Below are 19,393 nucleotides of genomic sequence, written 5' to 3' on the forward strand. Positions count from 1 at the left end.
TAGTTTTTAATAAAAATATAAGCTGTGAAATTAAATCTAAATAAGTAATAGAATTTAAAAAGGGGTTAATTATGAAATCAATCCAAGAATTTAATAATTTATTGATCGAATAACAGTGAAATAAATGTGTAGAAATTACAGTAAGAATTGTTTTACTGGACGACCTTCAGGGAAATGAACTCTTAAAAATAAAAATAAAACATATCTGGGAACTTCACGCGAAAATTTGTTAAACGGATGAGAGGAAGTTCTTATCATTTCTTAGACTTTAGGAGCACAGTGCGTGATTTCTCCTGACCTTGTGTCTTAAATCTGGAGGTAATTCATGTTCAAACACCAGCTGGTATTATAACCTATTGTCTAATATTTTTAGTCTATGGCGCAACAGATAGTACAAGCTGATAGAACAAAAGCCAGGACAGCTCTCAAACAAGCGGAGTCATTACCGTATCGTTGACTGTGCTGGGTGGAGGGGTCCCTTCTACTGTACAGTAGGTGAGTACCTGCAACGTTATCACAACTAATCTCATCAAAACCCGAAACATTATGAACATTTAGCGTTAATTATGGTTCACCCATCGGCTCTAGCCGCGTTAGGTCAGAATTAGAGGTCTGATTTTAGCATTGTTGGTAACGATAGTGAACAGTCCAACAAGAACGACCGAAAGCGCTACTATATAGCAAACTGTTAAAAGTTACAAGGAAAGTGCTTAATATGGAGAGGTTTTTAGGAAATAATCCTGCGTTCATGGTAGAAGGTACTATTTGAGAGTTCTGCGACATCCGGATTCCGGTGGCCCTTGGACGAGGTCTGATCCAGTGAGTGACGTCACAGCGCGGTGCGAGCTGCTGGCTAAGAGCGTGCTCTTTAATCTTTCATGACCTTACGCTGGCTCATTGTCCAGGCTTAACCTGACAGACCTCTGGTTCGACCCCTCGATTCCTAGCCAGGTCGTCGATTTTTAAATTTCTTGTACCCCGAACGTTGGGTGTTAACCTCACATGACGTTTACTGAACCATTGCCTGTGGTTTTATTTTGTAATATTGACAGCAGTGTATAGAACTGTTAACAGTGAAATTACAGTGAAAGTAACTGAATTATAAACTATTAATCGTGAAATTTCTTCACGCAAAATTCAGAGCAAATTAACTGAGGTATTAATGGTGAAATTAATCCTTGAATGTAAAAATTCACTGAAAGATTCGCATGGGAGAGGATCGTGAAGGAATTATTTTCACATTTGAATTGCTGTGGGTAAATTTTGAAGTCTGATGTATATATATATATATATATATATATATATATATATATATATATATACGAAGGCTGTTCAACAAGGACTGAGACTTATTTTTTTCTGTAGCTTCCGTGATAGTTTCCTATCTGTAATATAAATATTTGAAAATAGTGGGTTTTTATGTATTATATCGGTAGGCGGCAGCACTCTCGTATCGAGAGATTGGTAGTAATGCTCTATTGTGTAGACGCTACGTGCATATATATATATTGGTATTTTCTTTACGTCGCGGCACAGATAGTTCTTATGGCGACGGTGGGATAGGAAAGGCTTAAGAATGGGAAGGAAGCGGCCGTGGCCTTAATTAATGTACATCCCCAGCATTTGCCTGGTGTTAAAATAGAAAACTACGGAAAACCATCTTCAGGGCTGCCGACAGTGGGGTACGGACCCATTATCCCTCGGATGCAAGCTCACAGCTGCGCGCCCCTAACCGCACAGCCAACTCGCCCGGTATATACGAAGGCTGTTCAACAAGGACTGAGACTTATTTTTTTCTGTAGCTTCCGTGACAGTTTCCTATCTGTAATATAAATATTTGAAAATAGTGGGTTTTTATGTATTATATCGGTAGGCGGCAGCACTCTCGTATCGAGAGATTGGTAGTAATGCTCTATTGTGTAGACGCTACGTGCATTTCGCATCACAGACAATGGAGGTGACGCGAGAGGAGCAGTACAGCGCAGTCAAATTCTGTCTCCGCGTAAACCATACAGCCACTGAAACTTACAAAAAACTGAAGCAAGCGTACGGTGAAGATGCACTACCTCGTGCAACAGTGTTTAGGTTGTTCAAGGACTTCAAAGAAGGCCCACTTGTCTCTGTTAAGCAAGGTGGGCCTGGTGTTTCGGCTTCTGCTGTGACTGAAGTCAACATCAAGACAGCTGCTGTGATTGTCCGTGGGGATCGGCGGATAACATTACGTAACCTCAGTGAAGTGTTGAGAATTTCATATGACAGTGCCTTTACGATTATGCACGAACATCTCTATATGACCCTAGTTTGTGCCCGTTGGGTGCCACGTCGGTTGACTCCCGAACAAAAGGCTGTGCGAATGGAGACAAGCCGTGAGGTGTTGCTTCTCTTTGCTGATGGAGGGGATGCGTTTTTGAAATCGATTATCCCCTGTGATGAGTCATGGATGCATTATTATGATCCTGAAGTCAAACAAGCCAGCACAGTGTGGAAATTGCCAGGCTTTCCAACACCATAAAAGGCAATAGTTGTTCCATCTGCAGGAAAGGTGATGGTGATCACATTTCTTGACTGTAATGGAATGATTTACCAGCTTGCAGTTCCCCCTCATACTACTGTTACAGCAGGATACTACACGTCAGTATTGGTTACACTGAGGAAGCACATTACAGTGAAACAACCAGAGCTCTCTCAGACTGAGTGGCGACTTTATCATGAAAATGCATGACCACAAGTCGCAGATCAAGTCATGCAGTTGCTGGCTCGATTCAACATTACCTGTGTACAGCATCCACCTTATAACTCCCATCACTAAAGGCAAAGCTTAGGTGTATTCGATTTGAGAACTCTAAAACAGTGCTCAAGAAAAGTGAGGCGTTCACAAGGACCTGACAAAGAATGGTCTACAGCATGTGTTCAAGGACTTACAGAACCGCTATAACAAATGTATTGAAGTAGGAGAGAACTACTTTGAAAAAGATCATGTAAACGTTGAAATGGAGTAATAAGCATCTGTGAAAAAAGTCATTCTCAGTCTTTGTTGATCAGCCCTCGTATAAATAAAGTTGTAGGTGTTCCGCTGCCTGTAATTTCGTTTATTTTTCCAATTTATCCGATTTATCCGATTTAGGTCAACTCAAGACCGTATCAGTGATTTTTAGGTTTCGTGGCTGTTTGTCCGTCTGTTCCACCATCAAGGCGAAACGGCTGGATAGATCTCAACGAAACTTCATATATAGAGTATACTCATCCAGGGAAAGGTTTAGATAGCACATGGTTTAAAAATCACTGAATACATTGGGGTTTATGGGAAAACAACCGAAGTTTCCTTCTATTTTCTCTTGTAACTTACTATTGATTTTCTGTAAACTCCGTGGACTGCATGTGATACGCCCTTCTTTTAAACAAATTTTGTTATGTACACAATTTCACGTGGTCACTGCACACTCTTTCCTTTGAGGGAAATTCCAGGCTGTTCAAATGTATTACCTTTAGGCCCCAGAAAATATCGAAATAAGGAGGATATTTCAATGACGATGCAGCACTTTGTTTCGTGGTAACTGCTTTCTAAACTATGAGTCATTTCACAAAGCAGATTACACAATCGCTGCTGAATTTGGAGAGATCTTCAACTTTGGTCATATGTCTTATTGTCGTTTCGCGATTCTTTATACTTTAGACAGCACAGCATTTCTTTCTCATAATCAAATATCTCCAACTCGATTGTGACTGGCTTTAGGAAAGAGGGTCTGTCATTATAATGAAAACGATTTATCTCTGTTATGAATGGCAGTTGACAAGTGAGCCTTCCGTTATTGTAGAAACCACCGAACTCGATTCAGAATGGCAGTAGTAAATGTGGCCTGCCATTATCATCAAAATTTCCAAAAATTGCACCTGACATCGGAAACAACATATGGGTCCTCCCAGTTTAGATTTTCGGATAGCGCTAAGATACATTGAATTGAATATAATCTTACTGCGTGTACAGTAACTTACGTAGAACTCCGTGTACAAGGTAGCGAAGCACGGGTACATTTCCTAGTACGTAATAAAAATGTACCGAGCTCGATAGCTGCAGTCGCTTAAGTGCGGCCAGTATCCTGTATTCGGGAGATCGTGGGTTCGAACCCCACTGTCGGCAGCCCTGAAGATGGTTTACCGTGGTTTCCCATTTTCACACCAGGCAAATGCTGGGGCTGTACCTTAATTAAGGCCACGGCCGCTTCCTTCCCACTTCTAGCCCCTTACTCCCTCATCGTCGCCAAAAGACATATCCGTGTCGGTGCGACGTAAAGCAAATAACAACAACAACAATAAAAAAATAAGCTGTGAAATTAATTCTAAATAAATAATAGAATTTAAAAGGGGGTTAATTATGAAATCAATCCTAGAAATTAAAAATGTATTGATAGAATAACAGTGAAATAAATGTGTGGAAACTACAGTAAGAACAGTTTTACCGGATGACCTTCAGGGAAAAGAACTCTTAAAAATAAAAATAATCTGGGAACTTCACGCGAAAATTTGTTAAATTGTTGAGAGGAAGTTATTGTCATTTCTTAGACGTTAGGAACTCAATGCTTGAATTCTGAACTTGTGACTTAAAACTGGCAGTAATTCATAAACTAAACCAGCTGGTATTGTGACTTACTGTCTAGTATGTTTAGTGTATGACGCAATATATACTACACGCTGATAGAACAAAAGCCAGGACTGCTGTCAAACAAGCAGAGTCATTACCGTATCGTTGACTGTGCTGGGTGGAGGCGTCCCTTCTTCTGTACAGTAGGTGAGTACCTGCAGCGTTACCACAACTAATCTCCTGAAACCCTGCAACATTATAAACATTTTGCGTTAATTATGATCCACCCATCGGCTCTAGCGCGTTAGGGCAGAATCAGATGTCTGATTTTAACATTTCTGGTAACGATAGTGAACAGTCCAACAAGAACGAGCAAAATCGCTATTATATGGCAAACTGCGAGTTACAAAAAGAGTGCTTTATATGGAGAGTTTTGTAGGAAATAATCCTGCTTTCATGGCAGTAGGAACTTTTTGAGAGTTCTGTGACATCCGGAATCCGTTGGCCCCAGGACGAGGCCTGATCCGGTGAGTGACGCACAGCGCGGTGCGGGCTGCTGGCTAAGAGTGTACCGGGCGTGTTGGCTGTGCGGTTCGGGGCGCGTGGCTGTGAGCTTGCATTCGGGAGACAGTGGGTTCGAATCCCACTGTTGGCAGCCCTGAAAATTGCTTTCCGTGGTTTCCCATTTTCACACCAGGCTGTAACTTAATTAAGATCATGGCCGCTTGCTTCCAATTCCCAGGCCTTTCCTATCCCATCGTCGCCATAAGACCTATCTGTGTCGGTGCGACGTAGAGCCACTAGCAAAAAAAAAAAAAAAAAAAGCTAAGAGCGTGCTCTTAACCTTACATGAACTTACGCTGGCTACTTGTCCAGGCTTAACCTTACAGACCTTGGGTTGGACCGTAGGCTTAAGGGCCTTAACTGTACAAACCCAAGTTCGATGTCAAAAATAGCAAGCTTACCCTAACAGCCAACGTGATTATGGTTAAGAGGGAAAGCTTAACGTAACAGGCATGTCGTGTCCAGAATTAACCTCGTAGATCCCGGGTTCGACTCCAAGACTCTGGGCGTTAACCATACAGATCCTAGATCGAAGCCTTGAGCCTAACAGACTCAAAGTTCAACACATGGGCTAACCGCATAAGAGTGGGAAGCTTAACCTAACAAACTTCAAGTTCAATACCCAAACTAACTGCAGACTTAACGTTACGCTGACCACGCTTTAACCTAAATTAACCTCCCAGGACCTGGAGCTGAACTTGGAACAAGATGGCGGCTATAAGCCTTAATTCGTATGCCTGTAGACTTCAAGTTCGATACCTAGGCTAACTGCAGGTATAATGTTACGCTGACCACGCGTTACCCTAACATAACCTCTCACGACTTGGACTTGAACTTGGAACAAGATGGCTACTATAAGGCTTATAAGTATGCTTTTAGACTTCAAGTTCTATACCCGGGCTAACTATAGGCCTAACATTACGCTGATCACGCATGATCCTAACTTAACCTCTCAGGACTTGGAGCTGAACTTGGGACAAGATAGCAACTATGAGGTTTAATACGTATGCTTTTAGACTTCAAGTTTGATACCCGGGATAACTACAGGCCTAACGTTACGCTGACCTCACGTTAACCTAAATAACCTCCCAGGACTTTGAAGTTGACCCAAACAGAGATCGAGTCAATACCCGCTAAGTATGGATCAGAAGGCTAGCATCTTAACCGTTTACCAATAGAGGGCAGACATAGTCGCGTGTTTGAAGTTAGAAGAGACCAACAATTTACCAACAGAGATTGAATTAAAGAGTAATGAGCCACATATAGTTACAAAGTTAAAGTCGGAAGAAACCAAGTGTTGATCAATAGAGATCAGTCACAGTCGCGCGTTTGAATTTAGAAGAGGCCAACAATTTATCAATAGGGATTAAATGTAAGAGTAAAGAGTTACATATAGTACCAAAGTTAAAATCGGAAGAAACCAAGTATTGACCAATAGAAGTAAAACATAGCAGCGAGTTTGAAGTTAGAAGAGACCAACAATGTATCAATAGGGATTAAATGTAAGAGTAAAGGGTCACATATAGTTGCAAAGTTAAAATCGGAAGAAACCAAGTGTTGGCCAATAGAGATCAGACATAGTCGCGAGTTTGAAGTTAGAAGAGATAAGGTAGTTTAATTATAGAGGACGATTCATATACGACCTATGACTTCTGAACTAATAATATCAGACGTGTGCAATCTGTTCTGAACTATAGAGTAACTGCGGAAGATACCTCACAGCTATTGTTTCCGCGTCTGATTATTTCAATTGAATTCCCGCACCGCATGCATTCTGTATACTCGTAAGCCAGATTCCTTTGCTACTTTTTGGTATGTGCCACATGAGTAGCCTGCCTTCTTGTCAACGATAAAAGTGTTAGCCTGACTGAAACATCGCACACACCGAATTATCTTCGAATTTACTTTTAAGCCCATCTCAGCACCCAGTCTGAATGGAGGCTGAACGGGGACTTAAACGGTATCCAGAGCGTCACAATTCATCTTAGCAAAACATAAACAATGGATTCCACATTAATATACTGTAGGTTATTTTCCATTATTTTTACATGTCAACCCCTCCGGTCGCCCAACCCTAGCGGGGGATGGGATGTTTCATCTCCATCGTATTTTGTTTTTCAGAAGGTAAGTCATATGTGTACCAAATTTCGTTGAGAGCTATTCTGTAACATACCCACATACATCCATAATCTCGGTCATTTTCACCCGTTCCCAACCTCCATTCTGAATACGGCTGAAGTATGACTTAGCCAGCATCCAGAGTGTTACAGTTCAACTCAGACACCTCGTAAAAATGGATTCGACGTTAATATCAGTGTTTTTTTTAATTTTTAATATTTTGCCCCCCTCCCTAGGAGTGCTAAGGGTGTTTTACCCCCAAAAGTGTCTTTTTAGATAGTAAGTCATATGTGTACCTATACTGTATGTGGGTTATGCTGGAAGAAACACACATACATGCGTAATATCAGTCATTTTTGGACCTTTTCCTTTTCTTTCCTTCTCATCTCTATGCCTACCAGGACTGAACATGGACTTCAACGATATTCGGAATGTCATTATTCATCTCAGCGACTCCTGAAACTACGGAATATACATTGAAATTCGTCGTTTTCAATTATTTTTATATTTCACCCCTCTTTCCGTATTTTGTATAATTCACCCCTCTCCCCTAGGAGTGCTAGCGATATCTTACCCCATAGTAATTTCTTCCAGATAATAAGTCATATGTGCACCAAGTTTGGTTAAGAGGTATGCTAGAACATACACACATACGTCCATAAAATCAGTCACTTTGGACATTTTCTTTTCTTCACCCGTTCTCACCCCACTGCCTATTGGGACTGAACTTTATCTTAAACGGCATCCAGACTGTCACAGTTCATCTCATCGACCCCGAATACTATGGATTTGCAACAACTATCGGTCGGTTTCGAATATTTTTACAATTTACCCGTATTCTATGGGGCTAGGAGTCCCTTACCCCCCACAGTATTGTTTCCTGATAGTAAGTCATACTTGTATCAATTTTGGTTCAGAATTATGCTGGAACGTACACGGTCTCTTACCTCCACAGTATTTTTTTTCTGATAGTAAGTCATACTTGTATCAATTTCGGTTAAGAATTATGCTGGAACGTACACACATACGTCCATTATCTCACTCAATTTTGACATTTTCTTTTCCACCTTTTCTCAACTCCTATGCAAAAGTAGGCTGAACTTGGACTTTTAAAAAATCCGGAGTGTCGCTATTCATCTCTGCGGCCCTAAAAAAGTATGGATTCGACACTAGTTTCGATTATATTTATACCTCAATACCCCCCCCTCACGGTTGCTATGGTTGTCATACCTCCACGCAGTTTGTCTCCTGATAGTAAGTCTTAGGTGTACCAAGTTTGGTTGAAATTGCTCCTGTAGTCCCGAAAACTATGGATTCGACACTATTATTGGTCGTTTTTAGTTATAATAATTATATTTCATCCCTCCCCTAATAGTTCTAGGGATGCCTAACCCCCACAGTATATTTTCTAGTTAGTAAGTCATACTTGTATCAATTTTGGTTGATAGCTACCCTAGAACATACATGCGTCCATTATGTCGGTCAATTTGGACAATTTCTTTTTTACACTTTCTCAACCCACATACCAACGGGGCTGAACTTTTACTTATCACTATTCCTCTTAGCGACTCCAAAAGCTATGGATTAGACACTATTTTCGATTATTTTTATATCTCACCCCAACCCCTAAGAGTGCTAGGGATATCTTACCCCCACGCGTTTAGTCTCCTGATAGTAAGTCATAAGTGTGCCAAGTTTGATACAAATCTCTTCAGTAGTCCTAAAAACTATGGATTCGATACTATTATTGGCCTATTTATTTATATTTCACCCCCTCCCTAGAAGTTTTAGGGGCGTCTTGTCCCCAAAGCATTTTTCACAGAGAGTAAGTAATATTTGTACCAAATTTAGTTGACAGCTATGCTGAAAAATACACATATACATCCATAATCTCGGTCGTTTCGGTCATTTCATGTTTTCACCCTTTCTCGCCCCCTATTCCAAAGGGGGCTGAACGTGAACTTTAAAAATTCCGGAGTGTTACTATTCATCTCAGTAACCCTGTAAACTATGGATTTGACACTATTTTAGATTATTTTTATACCCCGTTCCCCTCGACCTCCACCCAAAAGGGGCTGAAATTGTACGTTAAAAGATTCCGTAGTACTTCTATTCATCTCAGTGACGCCGAAAACTATGGAATTGACATTATTTTCTATTATTTTTATGTCTCACTCCCCCTCACCCCCCACGCAAAAGGGGGCTGAACTTGCACTTCAAATAATATCCGGAGTGTCACTGTTAATTTCAGCGATCCCGAAAACTGTGGATTCGACACTATTTTCGATTATTTTGATATCTCACTCCCCCTCGCCCCCATGCAAAACGGGGCTGAACATGAACTCTCTAAGAATCCGGAGTGTATTCATTTCAGTGACCACGAAAAGTATGGATTCGACACTATTTTCGATTATTTTGATATCTCACTCCTCCCTCGCCCCCCCCCAAGAAAATGGGGGCTGAACTTAGACTTCCCAAAATATCCGGAGTGTCACTATTCATCTGAGCGACACCGAAAACTGAGGATAAGACACTATTTTCGATTATTTTTATATCTCACTCCCCCTCGCCCTTCGCCCAAGAGGGGGGCTGAACATAAACTTATAAAAAATGCGAAGTGTCACTATTCATCTCAGCGACCCCAAAAACTACGGTTTTATCATTATTTTCGATGATTTTAATATCCAACCCCCCACCGCCTGACTCCACACTCCTAAGGGAGCTAGGGATTGTTCACCACCACAGTGCTCGTCTTCGGATAGCAAGTAATAAGTGTGCAAAGTTTGGTTGAAATTACTCCAGTGGTTTAGGAGGAGATACGCCATTTTCACATATACATTCATTTTATATTGAAAACTTGAACTCACCGTTTCACCGTTGGTCGTCTGCCTCAGTTACTTCGGAAGAACAATGTCGATTCATGGATCTTGGGGTAGCTTCGGGTTTTTTCAGTCACTTCATTGACCAATCAATAGGGCTCGGAGGAGAGAAATACTTCAAATGAGGAGCAATAATGTGCTTACTAAAATGTTATTCAACGAAATCACGATAATTATATTATGCAAAAAATCAGTTAAATTTGTAAATTTTGCCTGATTTTTTATGTAAAAAAATGTGTTAAATTTGTAACAACACCGGGCGAGTTGGCCATGCGGTTAGGAGCGCTCAGCTATGAGCTCGCATCCAGGAGATAGTGGGTTCGAACCCCACTATCGGCAGCCCTGAAGATAGTTTTCCGTAGTTTCCCATTTTCAAACCAGGCAAATGCTGGTCCTGTACCTGCACTAAGGCCACGGCCACTTCCTTCCTATTCCTAGACCTTTCCTGTCCCATCGTCGCCAAAAGACCTATCTGTGTCGGTGCGACGTAAAACAAATAGCAAAAAAACTTTTGTAACAAGATGTTATAACAAAGTCACAATGCATAACGTGAATGGTGACAGTATCTTCAAATTGTTTATATTATTGTCTTCCAAAGAATGAAAACGCAATGTGAGATTTTAGGACAGCAAAACCAGAAAAAGATAGAAAACCTGGAAATCGGGCAACATTGACCCAAACGATAACTGAGAGTTAACCCACACGATCCGTAGAAAATCTGACCTTCAACAAGTAGAATTCCAGATTTACATTTAATTAAGGTTATCCATCAGTCGACTGTCCTCTCGGATACTGGAACATCCCCCGAATGGATCCTTAGTCGAACCAAATTGACTATCAGTTGCTTTGGATAGGTTACGAAATATTACTTGAAAGCATGGTGTTTATTACAAGTTAACAGCAATTATCAGAGTCAAAAATAAAATTCCGCCCTGTATTGTCATCTCGTGACACCCTTAAGTTAGACTATAGATGAATCCCGATGTTGAAACAAGAATGACCTCAAACAGATGCTCAGAATGAACCAACAATACTTGATCCGAGGGGATCTTAAGTTACATCGTTCTGAAGGAATAAAGCTGCGAAATGCAGGGAAATATTAATTCATTATGCGTTTAGAAAATACGCCAAACACTGAAGTTAAACAAAAGTGATAAATCACTCGAAAAGTTTTCTTACTAAACCAACTTTCAGGTTATGAAACAGTTACGTCGTTAAATTCGTTAAAATACAAGTCCACAATATAAAACAAACAACATAGAATCTTTCCAGTTCTGCGTAACTACAACTAAATACCAAATAAATTTCAAATTTTCTGATTGGCTAATAATTTGATGAAGAAGGAAGAGATAGAAGTGCTAATAACTTTAGAGCACCAAAAACAATCTACAAACACTTCAGTTTATAAAACTTAGAATTACCAAAATTCTTTTGAAAATTAATCATCCAACATCCCACCAGAGGAGGTGCGTAAGTCGATAGTCGATACATCTAAAGATTAAGGTTCAAAACGTCTTCCAATACACAGTTCAAGGTTCACATTACAGATGGCCTTCTGAAATGCGCTCAGTTTAAACGTACGGAGAATGTGAACCTCCGGTACAGACCTCCACTCCCTTAAGTTTTTCCACGCTCGTTACCGTTTTGAAATTTAACATTTTAGAAATTTTGAAATTTCAGATCAAAGTTAGAACATTCCTTGATGGAGAGTTCATTCACCAATTATTTGAGTAAAATAATTCTTGAAGTGTTTATGAAGTCGTAGAAGTCCGATCAGTTATGTCCAAGGTTTACGGCAAGAGCGGCAGCCACTGCCGATGCCAGGGTTGGGATCCCCGGACCCGTAAGTACCCTCAGATACCTCCCTCCCGCTACCTCCAGAGGGGTAGCCATGGTGATAATCACTGCGGACCAAGTATCATAGTTCTGCCCAATGAAGGAGTGGGCGATTGTGGTACAGCAGCCCAGCCATTACCACTATTGATGGTGCCCAGATTTGCCGTTGAGAAGGAGACTGGGCCGGAACGAGGCAGACTCTTACCCCCGCGCTGGCACCTCTCGCCAGTTGATACGACACGGCCTCAGATGAAGTCAGGGCACTGCAACAATTAACTGTAACTGATTTTATGGAGAGTGTTTCTTTTGTTGGTGGTGTAGATAAGGTTGGCGGCATATAAGACGAGTACACGGAATTCAGGCTCAGGCTTGGAGGTAGGGGAATGGTAATGGCCGAGAGTAAATTACTGAAGGGAAGGATTTTACAAGGGGCAGGAAAAAATTACAGTTTGAACCAAATCTAAATATTTAAAATTTTACCTAATTAACAGGGGCAGAAGGCCTCCTCTTTTAAACTTACTTATGAAAACTTAAGATTCTGAGCTGCTAAGGAAGGAAATAACTTGAATTGGAAATGCCATTACTTGGTGGCCTATACTTAAAAGCACAGATTTCATACCGGTTTTACTTGGGACAGATGAACCATAAAAATCACCTTTATGCCTGGATTGCTCAGCAAGAGGGTGACCGGCGTTAAAAAACAGTCAAGAGTTATGCACGGTCCAGGAAACCTGCGGTCAAGCTTGCCTGCAGGAACGAAATTTTTACAATGGCTTGATCTCCAATCTTTAAATTGGTGGTTCTCCTTACACGATTATATCTCTCTTTTACTTTCATCGAGCTCGATAGCTGCAGTCGCTTAAGTGGGACCAGTATACAGTAATCGGGAGATAGTGGGTTCGAACCCCACTGTCGGCAGCTCTAAAGATCGTTTTCCGTGGTTTCCCATTTTCATATCAGGCAAATGCTGGAGCCGTACCTTAATTAAGGCCATGGCCGCTTCCTTCACATTCCTAGGCCTTTCCTATCCCATCGTCGCCATAAGACCTATCTGTGTCGATGCGACGTAAAGAAAAATAGCTAAAAAATCTTTTACTTTCTCATGAGAGGCTTTAAGGTTATTTTTGGCCTTTCTCCACAGATCCCTGATATTATCGGGGTCTATTGTCTCTGGTAAAATTTCATTTATTGACCACAAATTGGACAACAGAGTGTTAGGAACGAACTTACACGTAAGAGATCATCATCATCATCTGTTTACCCTCCAGGGTCGGTTTTTTCCCTCGGACTTAGCGAGGGATCCCTCCTCTACCGCCTCAAGGGCAGTGTCCTGGAGCTTCAGACTCTTGGTCGGGGATACAGCTGAGGAGTATGACCAGTACCTCGCCCAGGCGGCCTCACCTGCTATGCTGAACAGGGGCCTTGTGGAGGGATGGGAAGATTGGAAGGGATAGGCAAGGAAGAGGGAAGGAAGCGGTCGTGGCCTGAAGTTAGGTACCATCCCGGCATTCGCCTGGAGGAGAAGTGGGAAACCACGGAAAACCACTTCGAGGATGGCTGAGGTGGGAATCGAACCCACCTCTACTCAGTTGACCTCCGGAGGCTGAGTGGACCCCGTTCCAGCCCTCGTACCACTTTTCAAATTTTGTGGTAGAGCCGGGAATCGAACCCGGACCTCCGGGGGTGGCAGCTAATCACGCTAACCACTACACCACAGAGGCGGAACGTAAGAAATGCGGGTTAAAACTTGTGTGACTAGTGAACCGCCGAGTTGAATGCAAAAGGTAGCTAATGCAGTGAAGTTTCCCACCAAGAATGGTCTTCATGATGAAAAGCTATCAAGGGAGATCGAAGATTACGGTTAACTTGCTCAGCTAGATATGGTTGTGGGTAATAGTCTGACGTTGTTACATGTGAGATAGATAGATCAAAATAGAATTTGCGAAATAAATTAAAGGTGAATGCCTTGGCATTATCAGGGACTATATATTGGCAAGGCCCAAAAGAAGCAAAAATAGTATTAAGGCAAGAAACGGTGGACTAAGCGGTGGCCAGCTTAGTCTGAAATAACCATGAAAAGTGTGTGAATCCATCTACACACACAAGGATGAATTTGTTCCCGTTCCTGTTAGATTGAGGGAAAAGCCCGACATAATCTATTTATAAACGCTCCATTGTGCGAGATGCTTGATGAGATGACTATAACCTTACCTTCGAATATAACGTGGGCTTGCTAACCAAACAAGATTTACAGTTTTAACAAAACTGACGGAGAAGAGAGAAGTCCAACCAGACTTCTATGGCACAGGGGCAATGATGGATCGCTCGTGGACAAAAGCTAATTTTGAATTAAGACATGTAATTACAAGATTAGCAGTTCACGGTTTTCATCACCTACTCCGCAAATCAAAACACTTCCATGACCCAAGTATAGACTGTGAGTGCACACTATGTGGAAAAACGTGTGAACAATGCCACTCTGAATTCTGTACAAGAAGAACAATATTATGCAAATATGTAACCCATCAATGTAATCTATATTCTCAGTTATAGGTATTTGGCTGCATTATATATATTATTAATTTAGCCGTCCATATCCAGATGAACATTTCTCAAAAAATTTCTCTAGTTTTGAAGATGCCTAGATGTCTTCCTAATGGGGTCTCACGGTAATACCTGAAGATCATAGGCACTAATACAGCTGGGACTATTACTTTCATATTTTGATCATGCCTCGAAGGGCAACACAAAACCCCATTCCTCAGAACATAAGGGACAACATGTTCGCCAGAAGAAAGGGTTTCCATAATAGGAGCCAGCACTGGATCTTCGCGTTGATATTTTGCTATATCATGAAACATCACAGGGGCATCAGTAAAAATGGCACTAATACTAGGATGTATAGGAAAAGAAAGAGAAGAACTTTTCCTCCGTGTCAATAGAATCGACCTCGCCGGAAAACATACGGCTTAACCCATCTGCGATTACATTCTCTGATTCCCGAATGTGCCGCACGTCGAACTGAAGCGCCGAGATTCTAATTGCCCAACGCGCTATTCGCCCTGTACGACGCGGGGCCTAGCCAAAACCCAGCTCAGAGCCTGATTGTCGGTCCCTAATTCTAACTTAACATGTTAAAGATACAGGCAGAATTTTTCCAAGGCAAACAGGACAGCCAGTCCTTCTAAATAATATATGGAATACTTGGCTTCTTGGCCGCCTGTCGAGTTCAGATTCCTGAAGGAGAACAGCAGCGACCGCAGATGATGAGGCGTCTGTCTGAACGATTAACTTCCTAGAGAAATCTGGCATTGCTAAGATTAGGACGTTACAGAGAGCTAACTTCAAGTCTTCGAAGTCTTCGAACGCAGCTTGCTGCGACGGCCCCCATTCAAACTTAACACCTTTCCTACGGAGTAGGTTTAGGGGCACCGCCCTATTAGCAAAGTTGGGAATGAATTTTTTGAAGAAATTCACCATGCTGATGAATCTAGCAATTCCTTCAACATCTTTAGGAGGCTTAAAGTCACGAATAGCTTGCGTTCTCTAATGATAGACTGAAACTCCATGAGGTGACACTATATGCCCTAAAAAGGACATAGATGACTTGGCGAAAGATACTTTGGATAACTTGACTGTTAATCCAGCCTTAGGAAGGCGATTTAGGACTTCCTCTAGAAGAGCTAAGTGTTCTTTAAAGGTTTCAGAGAAAATCACATCATCTAGATAATGGTACAGATATTCGTATTTGATGTCGGAGAAGACCCTGTCTAGCAGTCTAGTGAGAACTGCCGCACCCTTGGGGAGCCCGAAAGCACGCGGTTGTATTCGTATAAGTTCCAGGCAGTAGAGAAAGTAGTCAGATGTTTCGATTCATCCGCCAGAGGTATCTAGTTATATGCTTGGTTTAGAACTAGGATGGTGAAGAACTTAGCCTTGCGAGACCAAGAAAAACATGAATGCGAATCAGGGAAACCTCGCGGTTTTAAGGCCCTGTAATCAAAAACTGGCCTGAAGCCGCCTTGAGGTTTCGGTACAAGAAAGATGGGCGATGAATATGCCGACTTTGAAGGTCAAATAATACCATACTTCAACATTTGATCAATTATCTCCTTGAGGGATTTCATTTTAGCAGGAGATAACCTATACGGAGGAAACCTTACAGGCATAGAATTCGTTACCTCGATCTTATATTCGATTAAATCAGTGACCCCAAGAGTTTCCGAAAATACATCGGAAAATCACTGACATATCTTACGAATACTATTACCCTGATTCTCTCTCTTTTTTTTTTCTTTACGTCGCACCGACACAGATAGGTCTTATGGTGACGATGGGATGGGAAATGCCTAGGAAGTGGAAGGATGCGGCCGTGGCCTTAATTAAGGTACAGCCCCGGCATTTGCCTGGTGTGAAAATGGGAAACCACGGAAAACCATCTTCAGGGCTGCCGACAGTGGGGCTCGAACCCACGATCTCCCGATTACTGGATACTGGCCGCACTTAAGCGACTGCAGCTATCGAGCTCGGTGGCCTGATTCTCAGTTAGATGTCTAAAGTCTAACGACATCTCACTCTGAGTAGGCGAAATCACAGAAGTTGATGCAGAATTACATTTTATGAAGGGAATATGGAAATTACTCTAAAATTTGAATGTGCACTATTTACTTTGAAGATCGAGAACAAGACCAGAATGTGACATAAAATCTGCCCCTAATATCACAGGACATGACAAATGTTTAGCGACAAACAGCTTAAACTTCCAAGTAAATTTAGAAATTCGAATTTTAGCACGAATAAAACCTAAAATTTCTAACGGGGAAGAATTCGCCGAAACACATTTAATACAAGAAACACTATAATCTGGAAATTTACAACAAACTTTCAGTTTGGAATACCAATCTCCAGAGTGTAACAGTGCCGTGACCGGTTCATTATTTATCTCAATTTTGAGGAAGGGCACAAATCCTTGGGTCTCAGAGGCGATTTTGAGACATTCTCTCGGAACTTAGAAAAAGATGTATTAGAGGGTCCCTCCCCCCAGAGAGTTCGGTGCGCGACCTGACCTGGCCTGAGCCTCGAGAAGCTGGGCGCACTAGTCACTCCCTATCGCCTAGATTAGCGGAGGCAGCACCAGATGTAGAACAAGAAGGTGTGCTTTTAAGTGAAGCACAGTTTTTAGCAAAATGTGAGATGATCCGCACTTAAAACATCCTTAGGACTGCCCTGCGCCATTCCTAGGTCCATTACATTTTACGAGAAGACACTTATTTCGGAGATGGTCCACCGACCCACACGCATAACGTCTGCGGGGAGAGAAGGTTCGGCGAGGTGGTTGCCGACAACTGGTAAGGGGCCTATAGACGTGCAATAGTATTGCCCAATATCGGGGTTTGTGCAATATAATTGAAAGTGTGTGTTTAATATTGAAGGGTTGTGCAATATATTGTATGAAATCAAAAACGTTTGAAATATATTGCGCAAATCGCAAAATACTGTGCCGTGTGTTGGCAATATTGTGCAATATCCCGTCCTCCCGCCAGCTGGTATCAACAAGTGGGGGAGAACGTATCGTGATGGCAGACAAACAGGTGGTGAAAAAGTTTCTTTTGGAGTGTATCGAAGTATACCATGGCCTTCTGGCTCTATAGGACGTAAAGAGCAAAGATTACAGCAATCGCGTTAAAAAAGATTAACAGAACGAGGTGCTTATTGAGAAATATCGCGAAAAATACTCGGAACGCCGACAAACAAGAAGTTATTATTTTTAAAAAAATTAGTTCTCTGCGCACAAACTTCCGGAAGGAAGTGGAGTGGCTTCGTGATACAGAAAAGAGTGTTCACCAAACAAAATACCGGCATTGACTGAATATATTTTGCCACGCAATGACCGCTTTGCACAATATATTGCACAACCATCAATATTATCTCCACACGATTCTATTTATTGCACAAACCCGATTGTTGTGCAATAATATTGTACGTCTGTGGGCAGCTAACGATATATTTTACAATTCATTTTGCGCAATAATATTGCACGTCTGTGGGCCCCTTTAGATGATGGTGGAGGCTCACTAGGGACTCGTAGCGTGTCGGCGTATCTAACTCCCTCCGCGGACACTGCCATGGCCACAAGTTTTGAAAGTGTTTGCGGCCGGGAAGCAAGACACAAATACGACCTGTAAGATGGAGAAATCCGTTCGACAATGGTCTGTACAATTTTACCTTCAGAGTATTGGAGAGCAAACACCCTTGTGTAAAATTTTATGTCTTGGATAAAATCTGCGAGATTCTCGGCTAGCCTTTGGACTCGGAACTAGTACTTTTGCACTAATGATGACATAGTTCTTGCCGGGATGAAATTAGCTAAGAGATGACCATGGAAGATTTCTATAGAACTTCTATCCGCTATAAACTTTACAATTTTGTCGAAGAGAACACCAACAGAGTATGGGTGAATGATTTGTAAAATTTGGGAATGTGAGAGAGCAAACACTAATGCATGATCCTGAAATTCGACAAGAAATCTTAGAAAATCAATTACGTCGTTCGTAGAATTGACTGAGAAATTTCAAAATGCCCCTAAGCAACATGGCTAAGGGGTGAGGCAAACTACTGAAACCAGGTGATATTACCGGAGATGTCTCTGGAGGTTGACGGGGTTCGAAAGATGCGTTACTGATGATGAAGGATGGAAGTTTTTGTGGATGACTAACAAATTGTTCAGATGGGGCAGAAGCTTGTTGTGGGTCAACAGAATCCCTACTTTCCAAAGACTTTTCAGGAACCTCTTCGGTTGCCATATTTAATGGGGTAAGATAGTCACTCCGTGCACTAGCGGCTCCGGACAACACTTGATTAATCTTATTTGACAACTCAGAAATGTGTTCGACTAGAATGTTAGCCTTACTAGAATGATCCTCGTTAGGTTTCAGAGACAATAGGTCCCTCGCTCTATTATAGAAATTACCGGGCGATTTGGCCGTGTGGTTAGGGGCCCGCAGCTGTGAGCTTGTATCCGGGAGATAGTGGGTTCGAATTCCACTGTCTGCCGCTTCCTTCCAACTCCTAGCCCTTTCCTATCCCAGCGTCGCCATAAGACTTATCTGTGTCGATGCAACGAAAATCCAGTAGCAAAAAATATAGAAATGGAATAACCTAGCTTCAACACGCTTAAGTTGATTTCCCATCGGGTTCACCTCCTTCAAAAAACGAAGAACAGAAAAAGATCAGTAATACTAGCAGTGATGGTGGATAGAGAATCACCAATTTCTTTCTCACCATACTCCGAAATACTGATGGGAAACTCTAAAGAATCTTTAAGTCTAGCTGCGTCTGTTACAACCGTTCCACCAGACTGGATCTTTCTGATTAAGAATTCGTAAATTAGTTCTTCCTTGCGAAGATACCACGGTGC

The 19,393-nt window shown here is 41.8% G+C and overlaps 1 protein-coding gene across 2 annotated transcripts in view; it reads left to right on the top strand.

Annotated features, from left to right (window-relative positions):
• Window positions 1-396: 396 nt before the first annotated feature.
• LOC136866194 (ATP-binding cassette sub-family C member 4) overlaps window positions 397-19,393 on the top strand; it is a 371,709-nt gene continuing 352,712 nt past the window's right edge. Inside the window, exon 1 of one of the 2 annotated variants that reach the window (XM_067142938.2) lies at window positions 397-495. The gene's annotated coding sequence lies outside the window, so the exon portion shown is untranslated. Of the gene's footprint in view, window positions 496-4,718; window positions 4,787-19,393 lie in introns of those variants that run through there. The other variant, XM_067142939.2, reaches the window with a different exon arrangement.

Source organism: Anabrus simplex, chromosome 3 (assembly GCF_040414725.1).
Source record: "Anabrus simplex isolate iqAnaSimp1 chromosome 3, ASM4041472v1, whole genome shotgun sequence".
Lineage (NCBI taxonomy): Eukaryota > Metazoa > Arthropoda > Insecta > Orthoptera > Tettigoniidae > Anabrus > Anabrus simplex.